This window comes from Ceratotherium simum, chromosome 23 (genome assembly GCF_057802395.1).
Source record: "Ceratotherium simum simum isolate JZ-2026a chromosome 23, ASM5780239v1, whole genome shotgun sequence".
In the NCBI taxonomy this organism is placed as follows: domain Eukaryota; kingdom Metazoa; phylum Chordata; class Mammalia; order Perissodactyla; family Rhinocerotidae; genus Ceratotherium; species Ceratotherium simum.
The window spans coordinates 45,036,593-45,054,502 of NC_141922.1; the positions used below are offsets into that span (position 1 = coordinate 45,036,593).

A 17,910-nucleotide genomic window follows, 5' to 3' on the forward strand; every position below is an offset into this window, starting at 1 on the left:
GTTAATTGGTACATCCATTTTTCACATGTAAACATGTATTGTGGAGAGAGGAAATATGTCATAAAGTAAAAGAATATGGGCCCCTATTATAGGTCTGACCTTATCCTCCACCGTCCTTTTCCACCCATCACTCGACACAGAATTCGTCAATGGCTCCTCATTTCACTCAAGATAAAAGCTAAAGCTCTCAAACTAGCCCATGTGTCTCTGCAAGACCTGGCCTCTTGTTACCGCTCTAATCACTCGCTTGCTCAGCCACACTGGCTCCCTGGTTGTTCTTTGAACATGCCAGGTGTGTTACCATCTCAGGGTTTGTCACTGTTGTCTCTATTGAACTGCTCTTCCCCCAGATATCTGCACGGACAATTTACTTACTTTCCTTTGGGTTTTTATTAAAAGGTCACCTTCTAAATAAGGTCTTACCTGGTCACCACCCAAATATTCCTGCTCTATATTCTCGACTCAGCATTTATCACTATCTAATAAACTATGTACTTTATACTTATTTGTGTTGCTTATTGTCATTATACCTCACAAGAATATTAGCTCCTATAAGGGCAGGAGTCTTTGTTTGCTCAGATTTTACTCTATCTCGAGGAACTAGAGTAGTGCCTGGCCCTTGATGAATGAATGAATGAACGGTTAATTTAGCAAACATTTTTTTAAGCACTTCGCGTGAGTTAGACACTGCTAGGTTGCGAGGATACAGGGATGAAATAACAGTTCCTGCCCTCAGAAGTACAGTTTGAAGGGAAATGGATAATTACAGCGGCCGTCTTACTACAGTGCTGTGTTATGATAAGAGCATGAATAGAATGTTGTCATCACTCTGAGAAGCAGCATTTGGATCAGATTGTATTGAGTTCATGAAAGGCTTCCTGAAAAAGGTAACCCTCTGTATCAGTCAGAATAGCCTAGATTATGCTGTAGGAACAAACAAGCCCAAATCTCAATGTGAACACAACAAATGTTTGTTTCTCACACACACTACCTGTCCAAAATGGGTTGGTAGGAAAGATCAGTGACTTAAGACATCGAAGACTTCATCGACGTACCTCCATGATAACTGCAGCCGTGGGAAGAGAGAGTGGCTAATTATGCGCTGACATTTATAGTTTCATTGGTCAAAGCAAATTGATTAATTTCAAATAGGGGATTGTGAAGTGCAATATTGCTTTCTACTGAGAGGGAAAGGAAAATTGGAAGATATGTGAGTAGAATTAATGACTGCCATACCTTTCTACTGTTTTAAAGGTGTATAAGATATCCAGGTAAAGAAGTATTTGAAAACATTTTCAGAGAAAAGAAGAGCATGGGCAAAGGCAGTAAGCTATTATGTAGTATGATAATTTCAGGGGACTGTATGTAATTCAAAGTAGTTGGAGCACAGTGTATGTGTGGGATAAAGACAGGTAAAGAAATTGGAGGCAAAACAGAGTCTAGATTACACCAAACTGTGGAGTTAGAACTCTATCCTAGAGGACATAGGGAAACATTGGACGATATTATATACTTCAGGGGAGTTCCTTTATTAAAGTTTATTTGTGAGAGATTATTCTGGAAGCAGTGTGGGGGATGGATTTGAAGGGAGGAAGACTGGAGACAGTAACATCAATAATAATACTAATGCAGTAAGGCCGGTGACTCCGCAGTCACCATTGCCGTGAAGGCAATGACAGAGGAGATGGAAAGGAGGGAACGAAAGGTAAAAAGGCAGGGAAAGTGTATACAGGGTGGGCTCCAGGGCACAGAGGACGCCTTGGCAGGAGACAGGACGCTTCTTACACTGCCATCAAAGTAGAGGTATTGACATGGGCTGTGTTCGTGTCTGAGCATGTGTGTGTAGATTTGTGTGTGTGTAAATGTGTTGGTGTGCGTGAGAGAGTGAGTTAGAATGAGCTTGCAGAGTGAGCGATTCTTACCTAATGATCTATATTTTCTTTGTGACTTGGGAAACAAACTCATGTGCCCAGACTAAAATGAAGGTGGCCAGAGGACTTCAGGAGAAGCCTGCAAGTTGGAAGGGATACTGAGTTAAATGGGAGATAAGGCCGACTTGGGTCAGAGAGATTATTCGGTAGTGTTATGCACTTGCAAAAAGTCAGATGACACTTTTTACTGCAAAAATTGCTTTGGGAAGCTCAGTTGTTTTTTTCTTTAGATTGTTTAGAGTTCAGCAATATTTCAAAAATATACACTTGAAAAGAATTTTCTGTATGCTGTTTCTATTAGAGGGGCTCATGAGATATAATCTAGCCCTTGCTCCAAAATTTTGGTTAATGTGGTAATAAAGACCCCATCATTTCATAACAGGAAAATTTTCTAAAACTAGGGAGGCAGTTATCCAGTGCTTTTATAAAATCATTTTTTATGGTAGACTTTTAAATAAGTAGTATAATGTTACAGTGAAGTTTAATTTTCAAAAAGAAAATAGAGAAGTGATTAGAAAACTTAGGATCTTTTTCTTACAGGTTTTTGCAAGACATTATTTGTGATGTACTGTAGTTTAAAGGATATTCTAAAATTGTGTTTCTTGTTTGCCATTGTGTGTTATACCCAAGGTTATTTTAAATATTTAGGATGCTAAATTTATTACTGCAAATTAAAGTTTTGAGGCTTAAGTGACAGAACCAGTTTCTCTAATGTCAGACTACTGCTCTAGTAGAAGGAACCATACTGTGCTGCTCAGCGCACGTGGTAGATATGTAAGAGAAATTGTGACTTACAGACTTAGGAGAAATAACACCAAGAGCTTACAACTCTTGAGGAGAGAATAACAAAGAATTGGTGGAAATGTTACCTGAGAAGATTCTCTTCTTAGACTGGAGGATAATTTGGGACTTCTGACAAAGATTAGCAATTCAGTTGTCAGTTTTAAAAATGAGGATTAGTGTTTAAACATTTTTTTGTTCAAAAGCCTTCCATTTCAGAAAGTACGTATTTTTAAGTACTGATTACGTACATATACTGTAAGCATGTAAGTGATACTCTATTAATCCAGTTTCCAACTTATTGACAATAAGATAGCATATGTAATTTGGCATCTTAAAAGTTATCCAAACATACTTTTGTTGAAGCCACTTAGCTGATGATAGAAGATGCTTAGGAGACCAAATAATAGCAGAAAGTGTACAATTTATATGTAATTAAGTTATTACAGGCTTAGTATAAGTCCATTCTTATACTTTAAGAATCTTAAATATAAGAGAGCTCATTGACTTTTTAAATGAATGTGAGGTCAAGTTCAGGTTGTTTTTAGTCTAAAAAAACTATTTGGACTATGTGGTGCCTCAACAGTGAGTAACTGATTGAACCAGCATGATGTAATGATACTGATAACATTCGTTGAGCGCTTACTATGTGAGAAGCACCGTGTTAAGTACTTTATATGAATTAGCTATTTAACACTTATAATGGCCTTATGGGATACGTATTCTTACTGTACCCATTTTAAAAATGGTAAATGAGCATATCTTGGTAAACAACTAAAAAGTGACAGAACCAGAAAGGAAACGAGTTAAAGTAGGGAAGAGTTAACCCACCCTTTATCAGGCTCATATTCTTATAAAAGATAGAGAGCTTATAGTAATATTTGCAAACTCAAAGCATTTTTAATTATTCATGATAATTAAGCATAAAATGTGAATGTTTTAAGTTCACATAACTGTCTTCTGGAAAATATCTACTCAAAAATATGTATGGAGTGTCTACTATGTGCTACATTGTTCTAATTGTTCGGGATTCTTTAGTGTACAAAACAAAGACCCCTGCTCTTGTGGTACCACATTCTAGTGGAGGGAAGTCAGAAAATAAACAGTAGACTAAATTTAATATGAAAAAAGCATTTTATTATTTTCAAACTAATAGTTGATAGGTCTAAGGTAAAATAACTTTTCTGTTTCAACACTGATAATCTAATTGTTCATATCATTTTGTAGTGCCTGCATCAACTCAGGAAAAGGATGAAATAGATTGCTGTAAAATGATTATTTATTTTAAATAATTAATTTGACACTCAATATTATTGACCATTACTTTAAAGTAATCTCTCCCTCTCCTCCCTCCTTACACGCCGAAGATGCAGCATTCCAAGAAAGTAATGAAATGTCACTTGTAGAAGAACTATGTTTGCTATAATTACAGACGTAGGTGGCCCATGGCTAAAACAGAATGAAAGCGTATTAAAAAAAAGGCTTAGGACATAGTTTTCCCATGAAGGACACATGTAAGTACAGTTTTAGCACCTCAGAATAACTGCAAATGCTCAGGATGGAAGATTCAGTTTTGTTCTTTTTGTTTGCAATGTGCAGGTGTGTCTTTATATGTGTATGAGAGAAAGAGGAAGGGAGAGAATAAATATGAGAATGAGAGTGAATTATGCTTGGGCTCCCTAAGTGCCTTTATCTCAGTAGCTTTTCAGAGTCCTACCACTGTAATTCAGGGAATAGACTAAATGTTTGCATATATCGTTAAAATAGAGGGTGCCACTTTTCTCTGTTTCTTCTACTTTGTCTCAAGCGATCTCAGTATTACCGTACTGGACATTCCTTTATGTAGGCGTATCTAGTATACCACTCTGAACCGCTCTATTTGGTAGACCATCTTGCATTAATTCTTTCCTGTGAATGCTTTAAGGAGTTAAATAATGGATACGGTTTGTGGACTTCATTATTGAAGTAGTAATGATGTGGGACTGAAAAATTAAAATGTTCAATCACAAGGTCATTAACAAAGAATGAAAAATAATTAAGGGCAAAAGAAGAAAGAAGGTTTTTAGATAAAATCCAAACTCGAATATAGAAAGACCACTGTATTGAGAGAGGCATAGGAAAGATTTTTGCAGAGGGTAGAATCAGTATTAAAAGAAAAATCCAGTTCTTTTAGTAACTAGATTTTTGTACTGAAAGAGATAACGTGAAAGTCTTTGGAACAGGCTCTAAAAGAATTTTGAAAAAGGTAGAAGTAACAAAAGTGACGCATATAGTTAAAAAATAAACAGTAGGGAGTATGATGCATTAAGGAGAAATATGGTCCAGAGATTGTGATTATGGCCAATAATGTGAAAAGTTGGAAAACAACATTCTTTTTTTCCTTTATTAATTGCTTCATGCAGTTTATACATGAAATGAGAGTTGTTTACTTTCATGAAATCCCGTTTTTTGATCTGAGCTAAACAGGGCAAGTTTAAAGGCAGGGGCTCAGAGAAGTTCATAGCCTTTTTACTACATTCATTTTTAAATGCCTTATTTGAAAGAGAATGTCCTGGTTTATGATTTTCATATTTCTTTCCCTTTTAGAAAGAGGCAGATGGTATGAAAACTGGACTCCCTTATATAAAGGGAATGTTGATATTTATAACCAAGCTTATCTGTAGCAAGATTTGTTTTTTGCAGCTGTTCCAGGTTGAAAAAAAATATTATATTAAAGCCCTGGCTTGTTTTTCTTTCCATATTTAGGGGGGGGAAATCTTCAGAATGTGAAAAAGTGGTGTTTGATTTTAAACATGAATGCAATGTAAACTGTGATTTTTTTGCTTCTATATGTGAATTTTCTGCTTGTATGCTGTGATGATATTACTTTTTGTTTCACTGATCTATTTCCTATATACATCACACTTGAGAAATAATTTACTCATCATTTTCATATCATAAAATTATTCTAGGAAGTAGAGTAGATTTTTGTTAAGAGTTAGCCTATGTTATTAAACAAACCACTTTCAAATTTTCTGTTTTGATATTTTAGTCATTTTCTTTCTGCCCAGAGCATCTTGTTCACTGGGAAATTCACTTTTTCAGTTCTTTTTTATAGTTATATTGTTTACTATAAGATATATTTTTTCTTTTTCTTTTCTGTTCTTTGCTTTTATTTTCAATTGTAAATACTGTTTTTCTCTGGACATATTTTAGAAACTTTATGATTTAATTGAAAATTAATTGTATTTTATATTCTAAACTTAATACCTGGAGCTATCTCTTTGGGCCCGTGATAACACGAGAATGAATATCTAGGCCTGGACACACATGTAATCTTTGTACATATATGTTCTGTGTATGCACCCACACACACACAATTTTCCATAAAGAAGAGTGTTTTTATAAGTATATTGATTATATTGAATAAGTGTGATTATTGATTTATATAGAGATAACTTATATGGCTTGCTTGTCAAATTAAAGCAAGCCCCACTATTTATGTAGAGATTACCTTCCTGAATATGAAATATTATGCAAATTATGATTATCAGACTTGTATATTTTTTTTTCTTTTTTTTTTTTGGTGAGGAAGAGTAGCCCTGAGCTAACATCTATTGCCAATCTTCCTCTTTTTGCTGAGGAAGATTGGCCCTGGGCTAGCATCCATGCCCATCCTCCTCTACTTTTTATATGTGGGACCCCTGCCACAGCATGGCTTGATGTGTGGTGTGTAGGTCCTCGCCCGGGATCTGAACCTGTGAACCCTGGGCCGCTGAAGCGGAGCATGAGAACGTAACCACTATGCCACTGGGCCAGCCCCCAGACTTGTATATTTTTCCTTTTTAACAATTGAAACCAAAACTTTTATTTAAAAGTTTTTATGGCCTCTCTCAGCACTCACAGTTAAACTATTTACTTGAACATCATGAAGACCAGCATATTGCTTAAATTTATGAAAAGAACCATTACTGGTAGCAAACAATTTAATTATCTCCAGAGAATTTCTGGCTGTTTTCTGAATAAACCCTTTAAACTTCAGTCTTCAGTTCACAAAATAATTATTCTCTCTCTCTTTAATCACGTAGAACATGAGTACCTTTAGTAGATTTTTATCAGTTCAGTTTATTCCACATCTTCTTCTATTCTTTCTTTATTCTTTCTAATGATATTCACAGTTAAAAGTGTTAAGTGAAGAATATGGGAACTCTGTTGGTTTATTACCTCTCTCTATCTTTTTATAAGGAGTGCTTTTCACTCTAGCATATTAGTTCATTGCACAAATGCCATTGTTTCCTTGCATGAGTGTTTGTCTAATGTGGATTTAGTAAAAATTTCAATGGAATTCTCAAAATTAAGAAACAAATTGTCATGAAACACTTAGTGAAAGCTGCCAGCATTCTATTACTCTGTACTCTCACCATATAACAAAGCAAGTAATTTTAAAAAGGTATGAAACTGTGCAAATAAAAATCTTGCACCTCATCATTCCTGGTTTTGTTGTTATTTGCTGCATGTTTCCAATGGATACCTACATGAGTGAGCATTTAAGGACCATGTGACCTGGGGTTATCTATATTCATTTTTTACTTCTTTGCTAGGAGATCCAAAGTATATGTTTCACAAATTCTTTGAAAATAATAAAGGTGAAAGGATGTTCTTTCAACCAGTACCTTATATATCTGAATGATATGTAAGTTCAGATACAAAGAGCTAGGGCAGAAATAAAGTACATTCTTTTATTATATGACATGACTGAAGGAGATGCTGTGTTTAGTCATACACACAACATATGACTGTGTAACAGCGAATAAAGGAAAGTGAAATAAAATGTTTATAAACTATATTAAAATAATTCAATTTTTTAATTCAGAAAGTATGTTCTTGCGACCTTTCATTATGAACATCAATGATCATTATTCTCTTAGTTCAGGGGGCAAATAGCAAACTGCTGACGAAAATCACCCTCTTTTGGAACTATCCTTCTAGAGGACCTGATTCACAGGTAAAATGTTAGCTTATCTGAAGGAAGATTTGATCAACACTGTTGAAACTGACCAGTGGGAAAGAGAAAACTTGCATAGTACTAATGCCATTTTATAGCAGAATATATATTGATTCTAAAATAGAAACCATTAAGACATATGTTAATAGAGTATAATGACATTTTAACTTTTTTTTTTCTTTTTTTTGTGAGGAGGATCAGCCCTTAGCTAACATCCATGCCAATCCTCCTTTTTTTTTTTGCTGGGGAAGACCGGCCCTGAGCTAACATCTACTGCCAATCTTCCTCCTTTTTTTTCCCGTTTTCTCCCCAAAGCCCCAGTAGATATTTGTATGTCATAGTTGCACATCCTTCTAGTTGCTGTATGTGGAATGCTGCCTCAGCATGGCCGGACAAGTGGTGCATCCGTGCGCACTCGGGATCCGAACCCCAGGCTGCCAGTAGTAGAGCACGCGCACTTAACTCTGCGCCACGGGGCTGGCACCTTAACTTTTTATTATTATTATTTCTTTTAATTTTTTGTTTATTGCAGTAACATTGGTTTATAACATTGTATAAATTCCGGGTGTACATCGTTATACTTCTATTTCTGCATAGATTACATCATGTTCACCACCCAAATACTAATTACAACCCATCACCACACATATGTGCCGAATTATCCCTTTCATCCTCCTCCCTTCCCCCTTCCCCTCTGGTAACCACCAGTCCAATCTCTGTCTCTATGTGTTTGCTGTTGTTATTATCTACTACTTAATGAGTGAGATCATACAGTATTTGACTTTCTCCCTCTGACTTATTTCACTTTGCATAATACCCTCAATGTCCATCCATGTGTCAAAAATGGCTGGATTTCATCATTTCTTATGGCTGAGCAGTATTCCATTGTGTATAATATACCACATCTTCCTTATCCATTCGTCCCTTGATGGGCACTTAGGTTGCTTCCAAGTTTTGTCTATTGTGAATAACGCTGTAATGAACACAGGGGTGCATGTATCTTTATGCATTGGTGTTCTCAAGTTCTTTCGATAAATACCCAGCAGTGGAAATGGCTGGATGGTAGTTCTATCCTTAATTTTTTGAGGAATCTCCATACTGTTTTCCATAGTGGCTGCACCAGTTTGCACTCCCAACAGCAGTGTATGCCAGTTCCCTTCTCTCCACATCCTCTCCAACACTTGTTGTTTCCTGTCTTGTTAATTATAGCCATTCTGACGAGTGTGAGGTGATATCTCATTGTAGTTTTGATTTGCATTTCTCTGATAGTTAACGATGTTGAATATGTTTTCATGTGCCTATTGGCCATCTATATATCTTCTTTGGAGAAATGTCTGTTCAGGTCTTTTGCCCATTTTTTAGTTGGATTGTTATTTTTTTTGTTGTTGAGATGCATGAGTTCTTTATATATTTTGGAGATTAAGCCCTTATCAGATGTATGGTTTGCAAATATCTTCTCCCAATTGTTAGGTTGTCTTTTCGTTTTGTTGATGGTTTCCTTTGCTGTGCAGAAGCTTTTTAGTTTGATTTAGTCCTATTTGTCTATTTTTTCTATTGTTTCTCTTGCTCGGTCAGACATGGTGCTTGAAAATATGTTGCTAAGACCGATGTCGAAGAGCATACTGCCTATGTTTTCTTCTAGAAGTTTCATAGTTTCAGGTCTTACATTCAAGTCTTTAATCCATTTGGAGTTAATTTTTGTGTATAGTGTAAGGTAAGGGTCTACTTTCATTTTTTTGCATGTGGCTGTCCAGTTTTCCCAACACCGTTTGTTGAAGAGACTTTCTTTTCTCCATTGTATGTTCTTGGCTCCTTTGTCGAAGATTAGCTGTCCATAGATGTGTGGGTTTATTTCTGGGCTTTTGATTCTATTCCATTGATCTGTGTGTCTGTTTTTGTGCCAGTATCATGCTGTTTTGGTTACTATAGCTTTGTAGTATATTTTGAAATCAGGGAGTGTGATACCTCCAGCTTTGTTCTTTTTTCTCAGGATTCCTTTAGCTATTTGGGGTCTTTTCTTGTTCCATATAAATTTTAGGATTCTTTGTTCTATTTCTGTGAAAAATGTTGTTGGAACTTTGATAGGGATTGCATTGAATGTACAGATTGCTTTAGGAAGTATAGACATCTTAACTATGTTAATTCTTCCAATCCAAGAGCACGGAATATCTTTCCATTTCTTTGTGTCTTCTTCAATTTCTTTCAGCAATGTTTTACAGTTTTTGGTGTACAGATCTTTCACCTCTTTGGTTAAGTTTATTCCTAGGTATTTTATTCTTTTTGTTGCAATTGTAAATGGGATTGTATTCTTAATTTCTCTTTCTGCTACTTCGTTGTTAGTGTATAGAAATGCAACTGATTTTTGTATGTTGATTTTGTATCCTGCAACTTTACCATATTCGTTTATTACTTCTAAAAGGTTTTTGGTGGATTTTTTAGGGTTTTCTATATATAAAATCATGTCATCTGCAAATAGTGACAGTTTCACTTCTTCCTTTCCAATTTGGATCCCTTTGATTTCTTTTTCTTGCCTGATTGCTCTGTCTAGGACTTCCAGTACTACGTTAAATAGGAGTGGTGAGAGTGGGCATCCTTGTCTGCTTCCTGTTCTTAGAGGGATAGCTTTCAGTTTTTCACCATTGAGGATGATATTAGCTATGGGTTTCTCATATATGGTCTTTATTATGTTGAGGTACTTTCCTTCTATCCCCATTTTATTCAGAGTTTTTATCATAAATGGATGCTGTATCTTGTGAAATGCTTTCTCTGCATCTATGGAGATGATCATGTGATTTTTATTCTTCATTTTATTAATGTGGTGTATCATGTTGATTGATTTGTGAATGTTGAACCATCCCTGCATACCTGGAATAAATCCCACTGGATTGTGGTGTATAATCTTTTTAAGGTATTGTTGTATGCGATTTGCTAGTATTTTGTTGAGGATTTTTGCATCGATGTTCATCAGTGATATTGGCCTGTAATTTTCTTTTTTTGTGTTGTCCTTGTCTGGTTTTGGTATCAGGGTAATGTCGGCTTCGTAGAATGAGTTAGGGAGCTACCCCCCCTCCTCAATTTTTTGGAAGAGTTTGAGAAGGATAGGTATTAAGTCTTCTTTGAATTTTTGGTAGAATTCACCAGGCAAGCTGTCTGGTCCTGGACTTTTATTTTTGGGGAGGTTTTTGATTACTGTTTCGATCTCCTTACTGGTGATTGGTCTATTCAAATTCTCTACTTCTTCTTGATCCAGTTTTGGAAGGTTGTATGATTCTAAGAATTTATCCATTTCTTCCAGATTGTCGAATTGGTTGGCATATAGCTTTTCATAGTATTATCTTATAATCTTTTGTATTTCTGAGGTGTCTGTTGTAATTTCTCCTCTTTCATTTCTGATTTTACTTATTTGAGTCCTCTCTCTTTTTTTCTTGGTGAGTCTAGCTAAAGGTTTGTCAATTTTGTTTATCTTTTCAAAGAACCAGCTCTTGGTTTTATTAATTTTTTCTATTTTTTTTTTGTCTCTATTTCATTTATTTCTGCTCTGAGTTTTATTATTTCCCTTCTTCTACTGATTTTGGGCTTGGTTTGTTCTTCTTTTCCAGTTCCTTTAGGTGCATTGTTAGATTGTTTATTTGAGATTTTTCTTGTTTGTTGAGATAGGCCTGTATTGCTATAAACTTTCCTTTTAGAACCGCTTTTGCTGTATCCCATAAATTCTGGCATGTCGTATTTTCATTTTCATTTGTTTCCAGGTATTTTTTGATTTCTTCTTTGATTTCTTCGTTAACCCAGTCGTTGTTCAGTAGCATTTTGTTTAATCTCCACGTATTTGTGGCTTTTCTGATTTTCTTCCTATAGTTGATTTCTAGTTTCATACCATTGTGGTCAGAAAAGATGCTTGGTATTATTTCAATCTTCTTAAATTTATGTAGACTTGTTTTGTGGCCTAATATGTGGTCAGTCCTGGAGAATGTTCCATGTGCATTTGAAAAGATTGTGTATTCTTCGGTTTTTGGATGGAATGCTCTGTATATATCTACTAGGTCCATCTGTTCAAGTGTGTCATTTAAGGCCAATGTTTCCTTATTGATCTTCTGTTTGGATGATCTATCCACAGGTGTAAGTGGAGTGTTAAAGTCCCCTACTATTATTGTGTTACTGTCTATTTCTCTTTTTATGTCTGTTAGTAATTGCTTTATATATTTAGGTGCCCCTACATTGGGTGTGTAGATATTTACAAGTGTTATATCCTCTTGTTGGATTGTTCCCTTGATCATTATGTAATGCCCTTCTTTGTCTCTTTTTACAGTTTTTGTTTTAAAGTCTATTTTGTTTGATATGAGTACTGCTACCCCAGCTTTTTTTTCATTGCCATTTGCGTGGAGTATCTTTTTCCATCCCTTCACTTTCAGTTTGTGAGTGTCTTTAGGTCTGAAGTGTGTCTCTTGTATGCAGCATATATATGGGTCTTGTTTTTTAATCCAGTCAGCCACCCTATGCCTTTTAATTGGAGCATTTAGTCCATTGATGTTTAAAGTAGCTCTTGATAAATGTGTACTTACTGCCATTTTTTAACTTTTGTTTTCTCAGTGTGTTAGTAGTCCTCTATACAGAATTGATGGTCTCTTTAGTTTGACCTCTGTCTGAAAGCTCTACTCTTTAACTCCTGTCCTCCCTCATTTTATGTTTTTGATATCATATCGAACCTCTTTTTTGTGTAATTCTATCCATTACCCTCTTATCGTGGAAATAGATAATTTTTCCTATTTGTGATCTTCTCTTTTCCCCTTAAAGCATTCCCTTTAACATTTCTTGTAGCACTGGTTTCTTGGTGACAAACTCCTTTAATTTTTCCTTGTCTGGGAAACTTTTTATCTCTCCTTCCATTTTGAATGATAACCTTGCCGGGTAGAGTGTTCTTGGCTGTAAGTTTTTTCCTTTTAGCACTTTAAATATATCGTGCCACTCTCTTCTAGCCTGTAAGGTTTCTGCTGAGAAGTCAGCTGATAGCCTTATTGGATTTCCTTTGTATGTAACTTGTCTTTCTCTTACGGCTTTTAGGATTCTCTCTTTATCTTTAATTCTGGACATTTTGTTTATGAGGTGTCTTGGTGTGGGCCTCTTTGGGTTTATCTTGTTTGGGGCTCGCTGTGCTTCCTGTACCTGGATGTCTGTTTCCTTCCTTAGGTTAGGGAAGTTTTCATCTATCATTTCTTCAAATAGATTCTCTGCCTCTTTGTCTCGCTCTTCTTCTGGGACACCTATAACACGGATGTTAGTGCGCTTGATGTTGTCCCAGACGTCCCTTATACCGTCTTCACTCTTTTTGATTCTTTTTTCTTTTACCTGTTCAGCTTGGGTAATTTCTTCTAGTCTTTCGTCCAGCTTGTAGGTCCGTTCTTCTGTATCCTCTACTCTGCTTTTGAGTCCCTCTAGTGAATTTTTCATTTCCAGTATTGTATTCTTCATTTCTGATTGGTTCTTTTTTATATCTTCCATTTCTTTGTTGACATTCTCACTGAGATCATCTATTTTTCTCCCCAGATCAGTGAGCATCCTTAACACTCTTTGTTTGAACTCTCTTGTTGGGTAGGTTGCTCATTTCTGTTTCACTTAGTTCCTTTTCTGGGGTTTTGTTCTGTTCCCTTACTTGGAATGTATTCCTTTGCCTTCTCATTTTGCCTCTTTCCCTGTGCTTGTATCTGTGTATTAGGTAGGTCAGCTACGTCTCCTGCTCTTGGATAGGTGACCTTATATAAGTGATGCCTTAGGAGGCCTTCAGTGTGCTTCCCTCAGTTCTCAATGTTCCAGGAGTGACCCCTATGTGGGCTACGTGTGTCCTTCTGTTGTGGCGTGTTGGCTGTCCCTGGCGGTGCCCAGGGAGGCTGAGTTATGCTCCTGGCCAGCTGTTGTAATGCTTAGCTACTTGCAGTTGTTGTGGGCCCTTCAGTCTCTTTATCGGGTATGGGAAGCCCCAGCACAGTTGGCTGCAAGTTCTAATACCACGTTTGTGTTGCAGTATTTCTTTTAAGTGAGTAGGCCCCCAGCGTGGCAGGTTGTTAGGCTCAGGGCCTTACAGTTGCTATAAGCCTCCAGCCTTTAGGTCTCTTGTCAGCTCTCTGAGGATTGCAGCTGGGTGGGGCTGGCCTCAGGCACGGGAGCACCCAATTGTTTCAGGCTTTGGAAGGTGGGGCAAACCGCCTATGTGGGTCTTTGAGAAGCACAAGTCTTCTGCAGCTGACAAGCCCCGCTGCCCACAGGTTCACACACACAGTCAACACAGTCCTGCCCCGTGTGCATGCCCCGACCTCCCCAAGTGGACCCAGTCGCTCCACGGTGTGAGCCCCACACACTCCACCACCGCCCCACACTCTCCACCTGCTCCTTGTGCACGTCCTGCCCCACTGATGTCGGCTCAGTTGCCAGGCTGCAGAGAATCCAGTCACCAATCTATGCAGGCCCACAAGTTGCCTGAGGGCTTGTTGTTGGGTGGGGCCAGTCTCCAGGGTGGGCTGCCTGCCCTGGCTGAGCTGGATTAAATCAGTGCTCTAGAGGGTGGGGCAGACCCTGGGCTAGCAGGCCTCAGGGAGAACTCCAATGGCGTCTGTGTCAGCACGCCCACACCAGGCCACAACAATGGCCGCCAGTGGCCGCCGGCAATGTCCCAGTCCCTGGAGAGGTCTCACCTCTCACCGAGATGCACTCAGGGCCTATCAAGTGAGTCTCTTTTCACCAAAGCACTGTGCACCTTCCTTTCTGGTGATTTTAGATTGCTTTCTGAAACCGGTGAGTTTGTGCACGGGGCCCTTTAAGAGCCGGTTTTAAGGTCTTTGTGAGCCAGCTTTTCTGGGGGTACTCCCCAATGTTTTAGTAGCAGGCAAAGTCAGATATTATGCCTCTCGGCTCGATTGTGCTGGGTCTACAAAATGCCCACAGCGGGGGCGCTCCCGGCTCAGGGCCCTGCTCCTCCAGGGAGGGCTGCGGACCTGTGGGGCTGCTCCCTGGCGGCCGTGAGGCTGGCGGCTTGTGAAGGCGGCGTTTTTCCTCTCCAGAAGGGAGTTTCTGCCTCTTCCACCTCAATTAGGATTGTCCTTTGTTGCAGGAGTTCCTCTCATCCAGTTTTCAGTTCTGTCTCAGGGGTAATTTTTCCGTGAGTAGTTTTAAATTGGCTGTGTCTGCGGGAGGAGGTGAGTTCAGAGTCTGCCTACGCCACCATCTTGACTTCTGTTGCCTGTTGTTGTTATTTATTTTGTTGTCATTGTTAGCAAGATCGGGGTAGGGTTGAACCCAGGTTCTTAGATAAGGCTTGTTGGACTGTCCAAAGTATAAAGGTTAAGAACAGATAGACATTAATCTCTGAGGTTTTTTCTGACTATGTGATTCTGTCATTATAAATAAACCTGTTGTACTGACCAATTATATTCAGATCCTTCCTTTTATATCTCTAAGGTGAGTTCCATGGCTTTAACACTACTACTCTTATTTTCAGGTTTAGGTATCTTCATATCTTTTAGCTAAATTCCATTGTTTGAACTGCCACCTACTGGGCCCAGATTTTTCTCCTTCAAACTAACCTCAAATGTTGATCTCTGGGACTGTATTTTAATTGACTTTTGGAGTATTCTAACTATGAAGAAAATAATGGCTATCTAAATTTTATAATTTATTGAATGACTAAACAAAGTTTGCATTAAATCAAGTAAATTTGCATCATCAATTGTATGTGAAAAGCACGTTGTAATGAAATATTTCATTATCAAATGAAATGTAATAAAATAATATTGTAAACATCTATGTCTCACGCCAAAGATTAAGGAATAAAATTGCAAATTGAAGACTTTCTCTTCTGGTCGTGATGGACTAATAAAGGGCAGACTTTATTCTTATTTGTCATTACCAAAAGACAGATTTGGTGTAACTAACAGCAAGAAATTTAATCAGTTATTATAAATATTTTTCAATTTTTGAAGGAAAATATGAACATAGGAGAGAAATGGAAGGTATTAGAAAGAAAGGAACTTCTAGTGCTGAAAAATACAGTTTCTGAATTAAAAATTTCACTGGATAATATTAATAGCAGATTAGACACTGCAGAAGACAAGATCAGTGAACTTGAAAGTATTGTAATAAAATCAATCCAAAAGGAAAGACAGTGAGAAAATAATTGCTAAGAAAAAAAAAGAGCCTCAATGACTGATGAGACAGTATGAAGTGGTCTAATATATATGTAGTTGAAGTCCTAGAAAGGAGGAGGCAGAAAAAAATATTTGAAGAAATCATGGCAGAAAATTTTCCAAATATGATGAAAACTTTCAGCTCACAGATCTAAGAACTCAAGGAACCCTAACCAGGATAAAAATAAAGAGACAAACATACAGACACCAAAGCACATAAGAATTAAATTGCTGCAAATAGTGATTAAAAAAAAATATTCTAAAGTAGCCAGAGGAAGGGAGGAATATGAAGTAAAGAAAGAGAGAAATTTGAAGTGTTCATCAAAACTATGCCAGCCAGAAGACAAAGGAGTGACATCTTTCAAATACTGAAAGAAAATAGTTGTGACCATAGAATTCTGCACCCAATAAAAATATTCTTCAAAAATGAAAGACAAAATAAATACTTCCATATCTAAAAAAAAAGCTGAATTTGTCACCCAAAGACTTACACTACATGGAATGTTAAAGAAAGTTCTTGAGGAAAAAAGAAAATGAAACATCAGTCTATACAGGAATAAAGAGTACTGGAAATAGTAAATGTATTACTAAAGATAAAAGATATTTTTCTCATTTAAAAAATTTTTAAAGATACTTGATTGTTTAAAGAAAACGTATTAGCAATGGCTTATAATATATGTAGAAGTAAAATGTTTGACAATAGCCCAAAGAATAGGGGACAGAAATGAAAGTTTACTGTTGCAAGGCCTAATATAATATGTAAGGTAGTAGAATATTATTTGAAGATAGACTGTGATAAATTATATATTTATAATATAAATTCTAGAGTAACTGCTAAACATGCAAAGCAAAGAGGAATAATTAATAAATTAAAAGTGAAGATAGAATAGAATACACTAAAAAGGTCAAATTAATCCCAAAGAGGCAGGTAAATAACAAGGAAAAGAATAGATGGGACAAATAGAAAATAAATTGCATGATAGTGGATATAAACACGAACATATCATAATTCCATTAAATAAAATGATCTTAACACTCTGTTTAAAACAGATATTTTCAGACTGGGTAAAAAAGCAAGACCCAACTATATGCTGTCAACAAATCCTATTAAATACTTCTGTACAAGCTATCTCAATATTATCTTCCTTCCTTGTTCCCATCAACAACTAAAGAATTTGGTGTTTTGGTGTTTATCATTAGGATGAATGAATGTGTGTATATAAATATAAATATATATTTTCTTCCCTAAATAATATCAGCTATTGATTTTAATGTTTTAAAATGTTATGTAAATATGTTAATACATATATCTTTGGCCACACATTTTAACTGCTTTATATAGTTCATTGATTGTGAATGTACATACAGGGTTTTGGTTTTTTTCAAAACTTTTTTTTTTGCTGTTATTAAAAATGTTGCAGTGAACATTCTTGCTAGTGTTTTTGTGCACATGTAGGATTGTTTCTCTGATTCATATAACTAGCAGTGGCATTGATGGTTCCGATGTATACATGTCTTAAATTTTACAGATATTGCTGCATCACTCCCCAAAATACTCATTAATTACTGCTCTTATTTTATTGCAATAATCTATTCTCTTAAAAAAGTTCCATAAGTTGTCTTGCGTATACTTTTTAGAGGTATTCATGGTATTTATAGATATTTTATAGATTTTATTGCTATAGTAAATTATTATTTTTATGTATAGACTTTATATATAGTAACCTTGCTGAGCTCTTGTAAAGAATTTTGTACAGATTCTAATAATTTGCCTGTGGTTTCTTTTCTTGCCCCCCTCCCAATCATATTATTTGTGAATAATAACTTTTGTTTTTTTCCTTTCCAATCCCTCTGACCTTTCTCCTTGTCTCACTATATTACCTAGATTTCTCAGTGCAATGATATTCTTTGTCTCCTTTATGATTTTCACTATTACGGATAATCTTTTCTTTATCTGTTTGCCTACTTATCAACAGAGTAAGAAAGTTCTTTTCTACTCCTATTTCCTCCCTTCCTTTCTCTGTTCCTCCCTCCCTTCCTCATG

At 36.5% G+C, this 17,910-nt stretch overlaps 1 protein-coding gene across 7 annotated transcripts in view; it reads left to right on the forward strand.

The window, feature by feature from the left end:
* TRIQK (triple QxxK/R motif containing) overlaps positions 1 to 17,910 on the forward strand; it is a 79,227-nt gene that overhangs the window by 10,216 nt on the left and 51,101 nt on the right. Inside the window, exon 1 of one of the 7 annotated variants that reach the window (XM_087447665.1) lies at positions 14,495 to 14,879. The exons of the other annotated variants lie outside the window; for them this stretch is intronic. The gene's annotated coding sequence lies outside the window, so the exon portion shown is untranslated. Of the gene's footprint in view, positions 1 to 14,494; positions 14,880 to 17,910 lie in introns of those variants that run through there. 7 annotated transcript variants of the gene reach the window in all.